The sequence below is a fragment of the Callithrix jacchus genome, chromosome 17, assembly GCF_049354715.1.
Source record: "Callithrix jacchus isolate 240 chromosome 17, calJac240_pri, whole genome shotgun sequence".
Taxonomy (NCBI): domain Eukaryota; kingdom Metazoa; phylum Chordata; class Mammalia; order Primates; family Cebidae; genus Callithrix; species Callithrix jacchus.
In genome coordinates this window covers 18,848,130-18,866,094 of record NC_133518.1, presented here as the reverse complement: position 1 = coordinate 18,866,094, position 17,965 = coordinate 18,848,130, and positions in this window count along the sequence as shown.

Sequence of the window (17,965 nt, the reverse complement as noted above, 5' to 3'; positions counted from 1 at the left end):
CTAATTAATGTTTCTCTTTTCCAAGGGCCCATGGAAAGCAGCTTTGATTTCACATTTTTAGAATATAAACTCACACCCCTGAAACCTCAGTGTGTATTCTTCTAATATAATTATTGCTGATATTGTTGCTATTAGATTTGTTCTTGTTGTTGTACGAGTGTGATTGGTTACACTATTATCTCAGCATTAACACACCATGTCTAATAAAATTCTTTTCAACTACATAAAACAGATCATAGTTGATTATCCAAATAAGGATTTATTTTGCTCTCACAGACAATCGCCCAGGGATCAGCCATCCAGGACTGTTACAGTGGCTCTTGGTGCTATCAGGGTGTAGATGGGTCTCTCTGCTTCTCTGTTTGTGATATGTGACTGTCATCTACCCGGTCATATCATAGATCCAAGATGCTTGACCTCTAGCCTTCCCTGAGAATTACAGATGGAAGAAGAAGAAAGCGACAGGGAGAAAGGATGATGCTTATCAGGAAAGACAAAACTCTCCCCGATAGCCAAGTTATCTTTTTTTTTTTTTTTAAATTTTATTTTTATTTTTTTTAATTTTTTATTGGATTATAGGTTTTGGGGTACATGAGCAGAGCATGCAAGACAGTTGCGTAGGTACACACATGGCAGTGTGCTTCGCTTTTCTTCTCCCCTTCACCCACATTTGGCATTTCTCCCCAGGCTATCCCTCCCCACCTCCCCCTCCCACTGGCCCTCCCCTTTTCCCGCCAATAGACCCCAGTGTGTAGTACTCCCCTTTCTGTGTCCATGTGTTCTCATTTTTCATCACCCACCTATGAGTGAGAATATGCGGTGTTTCATTTTCTGTTCTTGTGTCAGTTTGCTGAGGATGATGTTCTCCAGATTCATCCATGTCCCTACGAACGACACGAACTCATCATTTCTGATTGCTGCATAATATTCCATGGTGTATATGTGCCACATTTTTCCAATCCAGTCTATTATCAATGGGCATTTGGGTTGATTCCAGGTCTTTGCTATTGTAAACAGTGCTGCAATGAACATTCGTGTACATGTGTCCTTATAGTAGAACGATTTATAGTCTTTTGGATATATACCCAGTAATGGGATTGCTGGGTCAAATGGAATTTCTATTTCTAAGGCCTTGAGGAATCGCCACACTGTCTTCCACAATGGTTGAACTAATTTACACTCCCACCAACAGTGTAAAAGTGTTCCTATTTCTCCATATCCTCTCCAGCATCTGTTGTCTCCAGATTGTTTAATGATCGCCATTCTAACTGGCGTGAGATGGTATCTCAATGTGGTTTTGATTTGCATCTCTCTGATGACCAGTGACGATGAGCATTTTTTCATATGATTGTTGGCCTCATATATGTCTTCTTTCGTAAAGTATCTGTTCATATCCTTTGCCCACTTTTGAATGGGCTTGTTTGTTTTTTTCCTGTAAATCTGCTTGAGTTGTTTGTAAATTCTGGATATCAGCCCTTTGTCAGATGGGTAGACTGCGAAAATTTTTTCCCATTCTGTTGGTTGCCGATCCACTCTAGTGACTGTTTCTTTTGCCGTGCAGAAGCTGTGGAGTTTCATTTGGTCCCATTTGTCTATTTTGGCTTTTGTTGCCAATGCTCTTGGTGTTTTGTTCATGAAGTCCTTGCCTACTCCTATGTCCTGGATAGTTTTGCCTAGATTTCCTTCTAGGGTTTTTATGGTGCCAGGTCTTATGTTTAAGTCTTTAATCCATCTGGAGTTAATTTTAGTGTAAGGTGTCAGGAAGGGGTCCAGTTTCTGCTTTCTGCACATGGCTAGCCAGTTTTCCCAACACCATTTGTTAAACATGGAATCCTTGCCCCATTGCTTGTTTTTTTCAGGTTTATCAAAGATTGTATAGTTGTATGTATGTTGTGTTGCCTCCGGTGCCTCTGTTTTGTTCCATTGGTCTATATCTCTGTTTTGGTACCAGTACCATGCTGTTTTGATTACTGTAGCCTTGTAGTATAGTTTGAAATCCGGTAGTGTGATGCCCCCCGCTGTGTTCTTTTTGCTTAGAGTTGACTTGGCTATGCGGGCTCTCTTTTGGTTCCATATGAAGTTCATGGTGGTTTTTTCCAGTTCTGTGAAGAAAGTCAATGGTAGCTTGATGGGGATAGCGTTGATTCTGTAAATTACTTTGGGCAGTATAGCCATTTTCACGATATTAATTCTTCCTAACCATGAACATGGAATGTTTCTCCATCTGTTTGTGTCCTCTCTGATTTCGTTGAGCAGTGGTTTGTAGTTCTCCTTGAAGAGGTCCCTTACGTTCCTTGTGAGTTGTATTCCAAGGTATTTTATTCTTTTTGTAGCAATTGCGAATGGCAGTTCGCTCTTGATTTGGCTTTCTTTAAGTCTGTTATTGGTGTAAACGAATGCTTGTGATTTTTGCACATTGATTTTATATCCTGAGACTTTGCTGAAGTTGTTTATCAGTTTCAGGAGTTTTTGGGCTGAGGCGATGGGGTCTTCTAGGTATACTATCATGTCGTCTGCAAATAGAGACAATTTGGCTTCCACCTTTCCTATTTGAATACCCTTTATTTCTTTTTCTTGCCTGATTGCTCTGGCTAGAACTTCCAGTACTATATTGAATAGGAGTGGTGAGAGAGGGCATCCTTGTCTAGTACCAGATTTCAAAGGGAATGCTTCCAGTTTTTGCCCATTCAGTATGATATTGGCTGTTGGTTTGTCATAAATAGCTTTTATTACTTTGAGATACGTTCCATCGATACCGAGTTTATTGAGTGTTTTTAGCATAAAGGGCTGTTGAATTTTGTCAAATGCCTTCTCTGCGTCAATTGAGATAATCATGTGGTTTTTGTTTTTGGTTCTGTTTATGTGGTGAATTACGTTGATAGACTTGCGTATGTTGAACCAGCCTTGCATCCCTGGGATGAATCCTACTTGATCATGATGAATAAGTTTTTTGATTTGCTGTTGCAATCGGCTTGCCAATATTTTATTGAAGATTTTTGCATCTATGTTCATCATGGATATTGGCCTGAAGTTTTCTTTTCTCGTTGGGTCTCTGCCAGGTTTTGGTATCAGGATGATGTTGGTCTCATAAAATGATTTGGGAAGGATTCCCTCTTTTTGGATTGTTTGAAATAGTTTTCGAAGGAATGGTACCAGCTCCTCCTTGTGTGTCTGGTAGAATTCGGCTGTGAACCCATCTGGACCTGGGCTTTTTTTGTGAGGTAGGCTCTTAATTGCTGCCTCAACTTCAGACCTTGTTATTGGTCTATTCATAGTTTCAGCTTCCTCCTGGTTTAGGCTTGGGAGGACACAGGAGTCCAGGAATTTATCCATTTCTTCCAGGTTTACTAGTTTATGTGCATAGAGTTGTTTGTAATATTCTCTGATGATGGTTTGAATTTCTGTGGAATCTGTGGTGATTTCCCCTTTATCATTTTTATTGCATCTATTTGGTTGTTCTCTCTTTTCTTTTTAATCAATCTGGCTAGTGGTCTGTCTATTTTGTTGATCTTTTCAAAAAACCAGCTCTTGGATTTATTGATTTTTTGAAGGGTTTTTCGTGTCTCAATCTCCTTCAGCTCAGCTCTGATCTTAGTAATTTCTTGTCTTCTGCTGGGTTTTGAGTTTTTTTGATCTTGCTCCTCTAGCTCTTTCAATTTTGACGATAGGGTGTCAATTTTGGATCTCTCCATTCTCCTCATATGGGCACTTATTGCTATATACTTTCCTCTAGAGACTGCTTTAAATGTGTCCCAGAGGTTCTGGCACGTTGTGTCTTCATTCTCATTGGTTTCGAAGAACTTCTTTATTTCTGCCTTCATTTCGTTGTTTACCCAGTCAACATTCAAGAGCCAGTTGTTCAGTTTCCATGAAGCTGTGCGGTTCTGGGTCGGTTTCTGAATTCTGAGTTCTAACTTGATTGCACTATGGTCTGAGAGGCTGTTTGTTATGATTTCAGTTGTTTTGCATTTGTTGAGCAGTGCTTTACTTCCAATTATGTGGTCAATTTTAGAGTAGGTGTGATGTGGTGCTGAGAAGAATGTGTATTCTGTGGATTTGGGGTGGAGAGTTCTGTAAATGTCCACCAGGTTTGCTTGCTCCAGGTCTGAGTTCAAGCCCTGGGTATCCTTGTTGATTTTCTGTCTGGTTGATCTGTCTAGTATTGACAGTGGAGTGTTAAAGTCTCCCACTATTATTGTGTGGGAGTCTAAGTCCTTCTGTAAGTCATTAAGAACTTGCCTTATGTATCTGGGTGCTCCTGTGTTGGGTCCATATATGTTTAGGATCGTTAGCTCTTCTTGTTGTATCGATCCTTTTACCATTATGTAATGGCCTTCTTTGTCTCTTTTGATCTTTGTTGCTTTAAAGTCTATTTTATCAGAGATGAGAATTGCAACTCCTGCTTTTTTTTTGCTTTCCATTAGCTTGGTAAATCTTCCTCCATCCCTTTATTTTGAGCCTTTGTGTATCCTTGCATGTGAGATGGGTTTCCTGGATACAGCACACTGATGGGTTTTGGATTTTTATCCAATTTGCCAGTCTGTGTCTTTTGATTGGTGCATTTAGTCCATTTACATTTAGGGTTAATATTGTTATGTGTGAATTTGATACTGCCATTTTGATTCTAAGTGGCTGTTTTGCCTGTTAGTTGTTGTAGATTCTTCATTATGTTGAAGCTCTTTAGCATTCAGTGTGATTTTGGAATGGCTGGTACTGATTGATCCTTTCTATGTGTAGTGCCTCTTTTAGGAGCTCTTGTAAAGCAGGCCTGGTGGTGACAAAATCTCTGAGTACTTGCTTGTTCGCAAAGGATTTTATTCTTCCTTCACTTCTGAAGCTCAGTTTGGCTGGATATGAAATTCTGGGTTGAAAGTTCTTTTCTTTAAGGATGTTGAATATTGGCCCCCACTCTCTTCTGGCTTGTAGTGTTTCTGCCGAGAGATCTGCTGTGAGTCTGATGGGCTTCCCTTTGTGGGTGACCCGACCTTTCTCTCTGGCTGCCCTTAGTATTCTCTCCTTTATTTCAACCCTGTTGAATCTGACGATTATGTGCCTTGGGGTTGCTCTTCTTGCGGAATATCTTTGTGGTGTTCTCTGTATTTCCTGCAATTGAGTGTTGGCTTGTCTTGCTAGGTGGGGGAAATTTTCCTGGATGATGTCCTGAAGAGTATTTTCCAGCTGGGATTCATTCTCTTCGTCCCCTTCTGGTACACCTATCAAACGTAGGTTAGGTCTTTTCACATAGTCCCACATTTCTTGGAGACTTTGTTCATTCCTTTTTGCGCTTTTTTCTCTGATCTTGGTTTCTCGTTTTATTTCATTGAGTTGGTCTTCGACTTCAGATATTCTTTCTTCTGCTTGGTCAATTCGGCTATTGAAACTTGCATTTGCTTCGCGGAGTTCTCGTATTGTGTTTTTCAGCTCCTTTAATTCATTCATATTCCTCTCTAAGGTATCCATTCTTGTTATCATTTCCTCGAAGCTTTTTTCAAATCTTTTTTCAAGGTTCTTAGTTTCTTTGCATTGATTTAATACATGATCTTTTAGCTCACAAAAGTTTCTCATTATCCATCTTCTGAAGTCTAATTCCGTCATTTCGTCACAGTCATTCTCCGTCCAGCTTTGTTCCCTTGCTGGTGAGGAGTTTTGGTCCTTTCTAGGAGGCGATGTGTTCTGGTTTCGGGTGTTTTCCTCCTTTTTGCGCTGGTTTCTTCCCATCTTTGTGGATTTGTCCACTGGTCGTCTGCGTAGTTGCTGACTTTTCGTTTGGGTCTCTGAGTGGACACCCAGAATGTTGATGATGAAGTATTTCTGTTGCTTGGTTTTCCTTCTACCAGTCTAGCCCCTTCGCTGTACGACTGTTGAGGTCCGCTCCAGACCCTGCTTGTCTGGGGTGCACCTCTAGTAGCCGTGGCACAGCGAGGGATGCTACCAGTTTCTTTTTCTGCTCTCTTTGTCCCAGGATGATGCCTGCCAAATGTCAGTCTTTTGGATATAGAGGGGTCAGGGAGCTGCTTGAGGAGACAGTTTGTACTTTATAGGGGTTTAATTGCTGAGCTGTGCACTCTGTTGTTCATTCAGGGCTGTTAGGCTGCTATGTTTGATTCTGCTGCAACACAGCTCATTAAACAACCCTTTTTTTTTTTCTCAAATGCTCTGTGTTGAGGGGTTTGGGCTTTATTTTTGGATGTCCGATCAGGTGTCCTGCCCAGCTCAAAGGCAGACTAGCCACTGTTTGGCTGCCGAGGCTCCGCCCTGCTGTTGTGTGATTTGCGCTGTTCCTGCCGGCTCTGCTGTGGTCTCCGCCACGCCCTGCGGCGTTGTCGCGTGTTGCCTCAGCAATGGCAGGCTGTGTCAGCAGTGGGCGTGTATCTCAGTTGGGGCGGGTTGCCTCGGCAACGGCTGGCTGCCCCAGCAGTGGGCGTGTATATCAGTTGGGGCAGGTTGCCTCCGTAGTGGTGGACGCCCCTTCCCCACAGAGCGTCTCGGACCGTCTGCCCGGGATAGTTTGAAATCGCGGTTTTGTTCATCCCACTGGGTATCCCAAACGATCTGTCCCTGCAATCCCCTGGGCTGGGCTACTGTGCAAGTCTCGTTCAGTCTCAAGTCCAGCCCTCTCAAGTCTCAGGTTGCCGGTTCAACAAGGCACCCGGACAAGCGCGCCCTGTGGGGATTGCTGAGTAGGGCCGGCCGCCGCCGCCCCGGCTGCCGGCTTCGCCAGGCAGACCTACTGCCTGGAGTCCCGTGTCTTTTTATACTTTGGAGTTTCCCCGTTCTGTGGGCAACAAAGATCAGTCAGGAAATGCAGCACTGACTCACCGTTTGCGAATTCAACGCGGGCTCCAATCCTGGTTTGTTCTCACAGCGCCATCTTCTTCCTCCAAATTCCCAAGTTATCTTATACTTACAATTTGTTACCCAGAACTGTGCCTAATGCCCACCACTACCTTGAGGGTGCTGGAAAAATACAGGTTTTATTTGGCTGAAAAAACGATGTTCTGATTGTGTGGATGAAGGAGAGACTATAAATATCTATGAAGGAACTGACAGAGTCTATCCCACACTGATTCCTCAAAGAGCACATGTAGAATGGAATGGGAAAATACATTCTCAAAAGGATCCAGTATTTAACTGCTTAGGATATTTAAAAAAAAATCTATATTGGAGGGAAATGTAGACCAACAGAAGGATAATTGAAAATTTACTTGGGGTTGTGAAGAAGTTGGTGTTTAACCCAAGTGCATTAAATTTTCTTTTTAATTTTAAGAAGAATTAAGGTTGACTTATGTGGAATGAAGAAAGAGGGGCAGGAAAGAATACTAATGTGAAAGAATAGAAAAAGAAAATCATGGCTTATCTTCATTACTTTTGAAAACAAAAGATGATGAATTTCATGTGTCTGCACTACACACAGAGCTGTAATTACTAGAGCAATGGCTGACAGAACTGGCCAGTTGGGTCTTCTTGACGCTTTGCTAACTGTGTGACTTGGCCAAGTTACTTAGCTTCATTCCCCAAGTCTCTTTTATCAAAATAAGAACTAATGCAGACTCACTGGCTTGCAGGATTATGTGATACAATGCTGAACACATAGCAATCAGAATACGTTAAGTGTCAGTGGCAGCAGCGTCAATGTAATCACTAATATTATGGCTATAGAACTGGGAATTATGTTGTTGATCCTTCCCAGCTGTTCTGTGTGATCTTGGACAAGTCATTTAATACTAGATCCAGTTGTTTTTTCTTCAGTAAAATGAATGTATTATACCCACCTTATGGGCGAGTTGTAACAAGCAAATAACAGAGTTCAGAAAAATTCTTTAAATAGGGAAGTGCTACATCCAAATGTGAGATATTATTAGTGTTACTTTACCATCTGTACCTTCCCCCCTTTTCTATTTACCACTTTTTTTCTTCCCTACTTCCTACTGACCCCCTCAGATGAAATTGTCAAAAGATGTGGTAGGTAATACTTGAGATCTTTCCAAAAATTACAGTTGATAAGTATGAATGGTATTCCTTTAATCGGCAGCCACTAGAACTCAAATATTTATCTACAAGAAACTGAGCCATAATCTAAAATCTTTCTTGTGATTTTTTAACTCAAATGGGAAAATTATGTTTTCAAGCTGTGCATGCCAAAACCAACATGCTCTTCTGACATGTTACATGTTCTAAGTTATTGCTTTCAACTTTGGAAGGTATTAAAATTGCCTGCCTTTGTAATAAACAATTCCTGTTAAAAACTGTCTCCATTTGGAGAATCCCTGAGGATAATATGCAGATTAGCTGCCTCAGATGCTGGGAGTTGTCACTGATCTCCATTACCACCTGCCTCAGGCCCTGGGGCAATTCCATATGCAGTCAGCCTTAAATGCACCACAGTCCCCACATGCGTTGTCACCTTTAGTCACTTTAAGTGGTCTCCAGTAAGTACTTAAAAAGAGCTTCAGTAGGGTATTCCTAATTTTTAGAGCTTAGGTAGAATCCAACACATATCTTTTATGCCTCCCACATAATTTTCTATTTGTGCAATATATTGAATTTCTATTCCAATTTTCCATAATTTTACTTAAGGGACACTTAGTGCGTGATAACAGCTTTTTCCAAATTGATGCATCAGACTTTTGCTTTTTTGCCATTATTTCTAAACCTTTAAAATGAAGCTGACTAATAGCTGGCATTTCTCTTTTTCATGTGTTAAAAATGAGAGTTCTGTATATTGGGCTTCAGCTCTTCTTCAATATATTCCTTTTTTCTATTATTGTTTTTTATTCCTGCTAGAGAAAAGATACTAATGTCACCCAGAATGTCATCTGGTACTTAGGCCAAGCACATGAGCACCATCAACTTGGCATGATCTCTATGGTTTGGATCAAGTTCTCAGGAATACAGGAGTAGGGAATTCTGTTGACTGGATGCCAAGGCAGTGGTTTATGATTAGAAAACCCACCAGAGGTTCATTCATAAATACAAAGGCCAATATACTAACGTGCGATACAAAATATTTTTTATCATGACCAGAATATTTATGACTAGTTAGAAGGCCAACCAGTAGCCTTTTTGGGTCCTGAGGCAAGGGTGTGAATTAAGAAACCATTAACAAGACATTTAAGTGTTTATAAATTATAAATTGATTTATTATTGATTAAAATATGTTCTGTCTTCCTATTTTGACAAATATACCTTCACTGATCTTCTAGGCCAATTAGAATTCACTGATCTAGAGGCCAATTAGAGTTAGAATTTTCAGTTGTCCTTGCAAGGAGGAGCCAGCCTCATGGCCCCTGGCCTCCATGCCTATGCTTTTCAGCTGCCTGCCCATCTCTTTTTATAACTGGTTGTTTCCTTGTTATTTCCCAGGACTCTCACATTCATGTTGTAAATAGGCTTCATAAGCACAAGTTCAATCGATACTAAGAGCAAACAGCCACTCACTGGCCACTCCTCTGACTGCCTTTGAAAGGTGAGACATAAGGAAGAGGTGGTATAGATGTTTGAGTCAAACTTGGAGCCATTGGAGCAGGGACCTGTAGAATCCCAGGTACCCAGTTCATGATGCTAGAAGGAGGTCAATTCTATACCCATAAATGTGGTCAGAGGAGGGCCAGAGTGGGGCTCTAAAGCACAAGGCCCAGGGGAAGGATTTCTTGCCAAGTTCTAAGAATGGATTGAATATCAAAGTATCTGGGATGTTAAGCTGTTATTGGTAGATAGGTTGGGAAGTGGGGAGAAGATATTAAATGGGATATAGAAAGTCTTTAGGGATTTTTCAAGGCCACGAAAATGCCTGATAGACTTTTTAAGTCCACAAATAAATCAGTTCTCTAAAGAACAAAACTTTGCATGCCTGTTGGATTCATTCTCTCTCTCTCTGTCTCTGTCTCTCTCTTTCTCTTTCTATCCTCTCACTTCCTCTCTACCTCCACTACACCTAGAGGGCTTTATATAGATGGTTAAATACTTGTTTCCAAAAAAGGTGCAAAATTGATTACAGTTCATGTAACAAAGTTTAAGTCTGCAATCTTGACATTCTTTTGAGTTACCTTATCTGGATTTGGAGCTATTTATTCTCTCAACCTCTTAGTTGCCTGTTCTTAGGAGTTTCCTGGACTTACATACCTAGTGCCAATTTCATCTACTGGGTGAGCTTTCTTAACCACTACCAGAAATCATTAAGAAATATTTCACTAGTTACCAAGAAGCTCTTAATATAAATGCATCCTCAATGTTCTTAAATAGACATTTAGTTATAAGTTCTCACTGATATTATTAAGTAAACGCCTCAAGTTCATCACAAAAACACTTGATAGCAATGGTTCTCACACTACAACAAGCATCAAAGTCGTCTGGCTGACTTGTGAAATCCAGATTTCTGGCTCAATTTCTTATCTTCTGGTTTAGCACATCTGAGTGGGAGTTGAGGGGGCATGAATTTGCATCTCTAACAAATTTCCAGGTGACATTGATGCTGCTGGGCATAGGGAACACCTTTGAGAACCACTGCTCTTAATATATGCTGTCACTTTCCCTATTCTAGTTCACCCTTTTGTTTGGCATAATCTGTCTTACAATTTAACCATTCACGGACTTTGCTCTCATGAGAATCACCAATCTTCTCCTAATGGCTAACTCTAATGCACTCTTCTCATGTCCAGTCAACTCTTAGAAAGTTTCGGATGCATTTGGTGTGACTAATCACTATTTCTATACTGCGCTTTCTTCGAGCTTTATGTCTTAACAGCTTTTGCATCTTCTGCTTCCCTGGATGCTATGCCTTCCTTGTTGCACCTCTACCTGGAAGTATTCTCCTCACTCATCTTTCTAAACTGGTGCCCAGTGTCACCTACTCAAAGACACAATTTCTTTTCTTGTCCTAGAAACATAAATGACTCTTTCTCTTTCTTTCCCATTCTACTCTATTTATGCTGATATCATTCCCCCTGTAACATCTGTAATGGGATCTGTTTATCAGTCTCCTCCTCGGGGAGAATCCTGACAAGTTTTTGTTTTGTTTCCCCAAATATTGATACACAGCAGGTGTGAGGACCTCCTAGGTACCAGTGGCCACTCTCATTCTTTGGAGTGTCACAAAAGTATGTCCATGTGAGGTACATAAAAAGGATGAAGCCAAGTCTTTGGGTCAGGACAGATGTCAACTTCCGTGTGGTCACTTGATGAAGTTCTGGCTGCTCCTAAAGGAAGACTCTGCAGACAGATTGCCGGTAGCAGAAACTGCTGGCATTATCTTGGGAGCATATGATGTTTCTGCAGGCCCAGTAGTCTGAGGATGAAAATTCAGCCCCCATTCAGCTCCCAGATGCTTAAACAATGTCATGGTTGCTCTTTCCTGAAAATATTTTTCATTTTAACAAGTTTGGCCCTCTCTTCTCACTAAACTCCCTGCTCTCATTCTCTCCCCTTGCATCTCTCCTCTCTGCTTCAGAAAAGGAGAATCTATCAAGCAAATATTTTATCCATTATAGGAGTTCAGTATGTCCTCAAGGCTTAAATCTTTGGAAGTGATGTCAGAAAAAAGGCAAACTTTTTTTTAAATTTCTTTGCTTTCACCCAATTATATTGCCCTCCTGGGTAATATATCCAGCATGGAGCAGGTACTTCTTGGTAGGGGGGAGGTGGGAAGTAGACTATTTGCAAACGGAAAATACATTGGTGACTACCTAAAAACGCAGCCTGGGATCCAATCCATCATCCTGCTAAATAACTTGACTATAACCACTTTGTGGCCAGAAATTCTGTGCTATTTATCTGTGTAGCTACCTTGCCTGTCACCTATTGTGCCTGCCATGTTTACTAAGAGATCAGGAGTTAACATCACTTTACAAAAAATAATAGCCTGTTGCTACCATCTTTAGAAGAATTTCAGAGTATACAGTTAACCTCTAACATTAATTTGCCCTTGGGCCTTTAAGTCAGCAGGTCTGAAAAGAAAAGAGCCTCTTGAATAATCATTCCCTCCCTCCTCCAAAGGCCTATTTCTCCAAAAAATCCAGGGTCAGGAGTAGCAGCAGGAATGCCAGCAGCAGCCACATATGTGCAAATCAAGCTTCTCTCCATCTGCTTCCTCCTTAGGGAAAATCTAATGCTAAAATGACTTTCTAAGGGGCGGAAGCACAGCTGCTGTCACCACCATCCTTGTAGAGTCTCAGAAAAAAAGAAAAGAAAAAAACAACTTCTCTTTCCCTAAGCTCTGGTTGCTTTTGGACACATCTTGAATGGCAGTGATGATTCACTTTGCTGCTGGGATGCCGGCTCCAGCAGCACCTCCTTTGTGGCTCTGGCCCCCATCCCATTTGTCTTCTGGCCCTGGGAACCAGAGAGACAGGACTATTTCTATCTCAGACATCTGTGTTTTTGATCAAGCTGGTGTTTTAGGCCAATTTCAGTGTGAGGAAGAAGTACTTCACATTTCTCTGAAGTCGTGCTATCACTTGGGCAATGGGCAGAGAAGCAGGTGCTGATACTCAAATGCTGAGTCAGAGGGCAGATAATTCTGGAAGGGAACACTGTCACTATCTTTGAAAGTCCTGGTGTAATTCAGGGATCTTAGGTGGAGGAAGACTGGACAAATATGGCAAATCTTCATATTTCTGTCTCAAAAATAAAATCATATCTAGATGAAATCACTTTTTATTTCTCTAGCCTTGAAAATATGATTATAGACTGGATAATCTCAGGGTTTTCTTTTACTTTAGTTTACTCATCTACATTGAGGTCCTGATGTTCCAGAGAAGGTCTAATTTTAAAATGTTTAATTTTATATCAATAATTATTAACTTATTTTGTTTCTTTCATGTAATTTTATTTTTCTCAAAAAAATTAATTTATAATTTAGTTGGATTTAAGGTAGTGCCTGGGTACCTGTAATTATTTCAGTCCTCCCAGGTGATTCTATTGTATAGGTAGGGCTGAGATCCACTGACTGTGAATCTGTAAGGCTACCTCACCTGAAAGTATTATTTGATGAGTCTGAGATTTACTAACAACTCACAGATATAATCTGTTGACGGATATCTTGCTTCATATTATAATAGTATACAGTTGGTATTTTTTATTTAATTTTATAATTTACTTCATCACAAAGATACATTGAAATTGGAATACATGGCTAAATGGATTGTCTCCTTATGACTGCATAACACTATAATATCTTACATTTGTATGGTTCTTTGCATCTTAGCAGCAGCTCTTATGTAATTTTATTTGATTCCAAAACAATTCCACCTAGTCATTGTGCTGGTATTTTTAATGAAATAGGGTCATTATTCCTGGAATGCTTCATGAGGAATATTATTAATCAAGTGGCTTTATCTATGCACCCATTCCACCCTATGTTCCCAGTAAGAGGTTAGAGTCAGAGTTGTGAAATAGGAAAAGGAAAAGCATCTCAAAAACATGAAGAAGTATAAATCTGCCCATTCTACCCTACGTGAGTGGGAGGAAGAAAGAGCTAAGACATGAAGGGAGGTAATTGATCAGACAGGTGTGTGTGCTTTCCTTTCTCTGGGTTAAAAACCCAGGAGAGCATCTGGAAGAATGGCAGTCATTGAGGGGAAATTGGAAAACAGAGCTTTACACTGGCCTCCTATTGGAATGTAGGGATAGAGTAAATGTGGGAGCAGGACATGTACAGAAAGATGCAGATGTTCTCCTACAAAGAAAGCAGAAGTTAGCATAGTTGAGAGCCATTGGGATTGCTCTGAGGCTACGGGGTAGAGAATGTGGGCAATACTTGGAGGGCTCTGCAAATCAGCAAGAGCCAAAGAAGGGAGAGTCATCAGTGGAGGCAACTCCAATCCATTGTTGTTCTCCCTTAAACTCATGGAGACTATTCCAGATCCTTGGACTATCCAACTATCTCCTCCTTACCAAATTTTACCAAATTTGTGTATTTTCTATCTGGACACTGGTCTACATTAAGTGATGGATGGATGATTCGATGTGGCTGATTCTAATTGAGAGGAGTGGAATAGAAATGTCATATCATCAGACAGGCCTGGTCTGGTTTCAACAATTTCTACTTGGGTCTCTTTAAACAAGTCACTTAACATCACTCAGCCGAGAATTCTATTAGCATCTGACACTTTCATCTAGCTCTTAGAGATCATCTGAAAATTAACCACATAACTCACTTGTCACTTTTGGTCTTTTGGGGTCATTGCAGCAGCTCTAATGCCTAGAGCAGGGTCTAGTTTATAGTAAGCACGAAATATGCAATTGTTGAATCAACTGAATGAATGTCTTAGCTGGAAAATTTTTAGTAACAAGTGGTAGAAATCTTCACTCAAATTCCCTTCAAAATGAAGAAATATGTTGGATATTGTAATTGAGAAAGTCTAGATGTTTGGCAGTAGTCAGATATGGTTGAATCGGTGGGTCTACTTCTTTGAAATTCTCTATATTTTGCCTTCCTGCCAGAGCTGACTTCTTCCTCATACAAGTACTGACATGGCTAGAAGAGCCTTAGGACTTAAAATGCACAAAGAAAATTCAGAGGAAAAAAGGCCACTTGGGATGGCTTTCTTTTTGAAATGAGAAAATGTCTTTCCCAGAACTCCCATGAAACCTGACTTGATGCATCATTTGACCTAATTGTAATGCATGTCCATTAGTGAGCCAAAGTCTGTGGCCTAAGTAACATCTTTCACTAGGTGGTCCATGGTTGGGCTCCCAAGTCAGTCACGAGGACAATGGGATTACCCTTAGAACAATCAGTCTCTGAAGCTAGCAGTGTGGTGGGCTCTGTCTGAAGGACATGTTTTATGTATGGAATGGGAGTGGTGCATACTTGAACCCAAATTAGAGTGCTTTTTGGAAGGAAGAAATGGATCCTGGGATGGAGTAGGGTGCAATCAACCTCTATTTACCACAAAATATAAGTGTCAGTCAGCATATTTGACATGTGTGGACTCTCAGTTATTATTCCATTTCTCTTATAAATAGGACTTGTTTAAAGACTTAAAGAAGGTGATCAAGTTTTTAAGTGGTGAACAGTCAACAGTTTAGTGGAACTGGGGGAGACTGGAGAGTATATCATTCAAATGAGGGAACTGAAAAGAATTTACAAAAGCAAAGGGAACCAACCAGGAATAAACACTGTGGGTGATAGCAATGAGAGGTATGTTTCTAACCCTAAATCTAAGGCACAAAGGGAAGCACTTAGTAATAAACCTGGAACCTGGAAAGAGTTGCTGTCAGTTGTTTTCAATGGCGGGGTGGCAGGTAGCAGGAGATTTTGTTCCTCTGGAACATTTTGGGTTGCCATACTGAGTGGTTGTTATTGGCAGCTGGTGGGGAGAGGCGGGGAATGCTGCTAAACAGATGTATACAATGAACAACTATCAGGCTCAAGATGTCAATAGTGGGAGGATTTAGAAACCTTGTACTAGAGAAAGTATTGTGAAAACAGAGGGCTACTGAGAGTGACTTTTTATATATCCCTAGGCAACTTGAGGCAAAGAGAAAGTTGGGGCATGAGATATCTGACCTCCCTCCCTTCTGTCTGCCCATATCCCAGTGGCTCTCACTGGGCAACCCCAACCTGAAGCTAGAGAGCAAGGAATTCCACTGATGCAGATTATAAATCTCAATCTCACAGACACAGAGTAGGGTAGATAAGAGTAGTGAAACTGGAGGGGCAAATGAAAAACATCCAGTGCAGGGCAAGGGATGAGTTGGAATGTGCGTCAAAAACGATCACATATGGATAACTTTATATGGTTCCAATGGAATTGGAAGATGGGCAGGTATGGTAGAGGTCCAATTAAAAGGAAAGTTTACGCCCTTGCTTCTGAGTTCTGTTTATATTTACAGTGTTTTTTTTTTTTGTTGTTGTTTTTTTTGCAGAGCTCTGAGACCATGAGCTAAATGAGTGTTTCCCAAAGTAGATACTGTGGAATGCTACTCTCTCATGTAAGGCATAGGTATTGTAAGGGGGCATAAAATGGCTTTTATCTAAATAGTTTGGGAAATGCTGCATTAAATAACATTAAAAAGAAATAATCAGATAATTCAATATCTTAATATTCATGTAAATTTCCTGGAAAGGGAAAGATTTCAAACTTGTTCTTCCAGATCTTTTGGACTCAGTGAGAAAACTATAGATGAATTTTCCCATAAACTAGTGTTCTAAGGGGTATGCATTGAGAAATACAGGCATATATCTTGCCAAAAAATGGATTTTGCTCGATTGTGTCTGAAAAAGGAACAGAGAAGGGCATCAGGAAAAAGACGTGAAGTAGCATGCAAATATTTATTTTAATAACTACATGGAATGTCAAAGATACTCGATGAATTGTAAGCTCTTTTCCTTAGCTCAGCAATGTTTCACTCATCTTGGTGGCCTTTGAAAATCTAACAGATTAGGCCTGCCACGGTGGCTTATGCCTGTATCCCAGTACTTTGGGAGGTCGAGGTGGGAGGATTGCTTGAAGCAAGGAATTCCAGAGCAGCCTGGGCAGCAAAGCAAGACTTCATCTCTTGGGGTAAAAAAAATTATCTGTGCATGGTGACACACATCTGTAGTCCCAATTACTTGAGAGGCTGAAGCAGGAGGACCCCTAAAATCTGGGAGTTCGAGGCTGCAGCAAGCTATAATTGTGCCACTGCGCTCCAACCTGAGTGACGAGCAACACCCTGTCTTAAAAAAAAAAACAACTATCAGATCAGGTTGGAGAACTAGCCTGTTGTGGAGGTGCATTGTATGACTTTTCTCTTCTTTGGTTTTGGATAAGGATTGATAATTTACATTCATTGAATTAATAAAACACATATTTGAAGCTAACTTTTCTTCCATTTTATAGAAGCCTGGTTTTTGTAGTACCAGGTGTATGAGGCAGGTGATCCATTAGGTTTATCCTATGTCACAACCAAACTCTTTTGGAAACAAAACGTTTTGAAACACAATGTAGGGCATTTGCAGGTATTAACAGTTAGTACTGTTTTCATTGCCACTGACCAGAAATTTATCTAAATGGACAAAAACCTCAAAAGAACTCATAGATTCATATAATGGAGAAGTTTGCAAGTTGTATTGCCACTGGGTGAGTTTGATCTAGGGATCAAATAGTGTCAACACATGATTTCTCTCTTTTTGCTCAGTCTTCTGCTTATTGGCTTTCTTAGTCTCAGCAGGTCCAGTTCCATAATGTCCTTAGGACTGATTCTCCCAGCAAGCCAAGCTATCATTGTACTTCATTGGCTTCAGCTGGATCACATGACAATGGTTTCCATGTGACTGTGGCCAGACAAATTCAATGCTCTGATGGGCCAGCATAGACCACATGCCCCACTCTGGAACCAGGGATAGAGACAGCTCCATCCAAAGCACATAGTAGGAGGGAAGAAAAAACCCACAGTGTTACTATAATGAAAGCTTGGAGGCAAATAGAGCAGAGGTGATAGTTCATCGCATATTAGAACTAGAAAGGTCCTCAGAGTATTTAGTTCAAACTGTATAGAGGAGAAAACTAAGAGGAAGAGGAATTAAATGATTTTTCTAGGCTCACACAGCTATAGGCAAAAGGTAAATTAGGAAGCAAAGATTCCTGATTTTTAGGTTGGACTTTATTGTATTTGACATTACATTCAAACAAACAAAGGCGATTGCCCACTTTGTGTAAGGCACCTCAGACAAGAGGTAAAACAGTAAAAAAGTGTGTCAGAGGACTTGTGATTAGTCAGAAATCTTAGAAGATGCTAGCAATAAGCCAGCTCTAGACACCTTAATTCTTTATTCTGAATTTATGGTGGCCCTATTTTCTCATCCTTATATAGTTGGCAGTATCTTTCTGCATGCTAATAAATGCCTGAGACACATATCAGGCAGCTCAGTTAGCATAAGGATATTTATGCCATTAAAATTGGGTCTTATATCATTAATCAATTAGTGTGCATGTCTGTGTAAACTATTTAATTATAGCAGTCAGGTCACTTAGATACACTA